The sequence below is a fragment of the Geospiza fortis genome, unplaced genomic scaffold (assembly GCF_000277835.1).
Source record: "Geospiza fortis unplaced genomic scaffold, GeoFor_1.0 scaffold506, whole genome shotgun sequence".
In the NCBI taxonomy this organism is placed as follows: domain Eukaryota; kingdom Metazoa; phylum Chordata; class Aves; order Passeriformes; family Thraupidae; genus Geospiza; species Geospiza fortis.
The window spans coordinates 411,670-413,286 of record NW_005054493.1 but is presented as its reverse complement, the minus strand read 5'-3'; positions in this window follow the sequence as shown (position 1 = coordinate 413,286).

The window sequence follows — 1,617 nt, the reverse complement described above, 5'->3', positions numbered from 1 at the left end:
GAGTGAGGTTTTGCAGCCACAGCCGCAAAAGCAAATGGCAGCTCTTCCTCAGTGTCCTTTCAAAGGGGACACAAAAATAAGAGGTGGGGAAATAAAAACAAGGGAGCAGCGGGAGAGCAGCAGGGCTGGTCAGGCTGCGTTGGCTGCCCGCTGTCCTGAAATGCAAACTGAGCCCAAGGCCAAAATGCTTTGCAAATGGAAAGGAATTCAAGGTTATCCCACATGCTCAGAAAAACAGAAGTAAGGAGGATGATAAATAGAATTAATCCAGCCTGGTAGTTGCCTGTTCCAGGTGGATGGGAGGGGGGAATTCAGCCCAGGCGTGGAGCAGAGCGCATCACCATCTACAGGTGCCTGCAAATATTACACAGCAGCATTTCACATACTGGGACCAACAAAACGGCCCCTTCAGCTACAAAAACAGTGAGGCCAAAACCTGAACGCCACTTCCAACAACTTAAACAGAGCTAAAAATAGTGCATTAAAGAAATTAATTAAAATCAATCTTGCTGTAGCCACAGCAAACAACCCCTGCTGTCAGCCTTTCCAAAAACTAGTTGAGGTACCTCAAGCATTTATGCAATTTATAAAAAAATTCATAGCTGGAACATTCAAACTTTGCCCACCCAGGACAACTGCTCTAGCTGAAAAGGGCTTATTAAAAGGGACAGATGCTGTAAAAAATAGATGGTTTTGTGTTCCAAAGGAAAAAAGAAAATTTTGAAGGATAAACTGACTGTCCAACAGTGCACCAGCTCAGGCTATAATTCCTGGGATGTCAGCCCTGCCCAAGTGCAGCACATAGTCAGGGCCAGAAGAAAAACAGCTCTTTAGGAGGCCCTGGCACCACGTGCCCAGAGAAGCTGTGGCTGCCCCAGCCCTGGAAGTGTCCAAGGCCAGGCTGGATGGGCCTTGGAACAGGAGGATCTTTAAGGTCCCTTCCAACCCCAGTCATTCTGGGATTCTCTGAAGGGGGATGGGAAGCACATGGGTTTTTCTCTTGCTCTGCTGAAACCCCAAGTGCAGTTTGCTGATCTGGAGGTGAGGCTGGAGGCAGAGGCAGCTGCAGGGACCTGCACAGCCCTAGAGCTGATGGGAGGATGCTCAGATTGTCACTCACAGCTGGTTATTCCAGGCAGTCAGTCCTGGTCAGCAGCAAGCTCCTGATTAAGGCTCCACCACTTTGGCTCAGCTCAGCTCAGTTGCCATCTGAAGAGAAAACAGCACCACAAGAAATGGTTATTCCTGGCTTATTCCACACCCCAGTGCAGCTTGGGACAAGCAAACACTCAGAGGGAACCTCACAGTCCAGAATTTCATTTACAGCTCTCCAGGAAAATGCCAAGCACCCATCTTTTAGGTTTTTCCCCATTTCCGTACAGCAATTTCTTCTGCACTCTAACTGAAGGCAGGGGAAGAAGAACCTCTCCCCAGAGCTCAATTATGGATTAGATCACTAAATAAAAGAAAGATCTAGAATAAAGGGTATGAGAGGAGTCCTTTTCCCTCCTTCCTTTTTCCCCCACAAAGTCCTATCTATCCCCAGTCTCTTAAAAATATTGAGATTCTACAAAGAACCAATCACCAGTCCCACACTTGGGATATATGAGCTAAGGA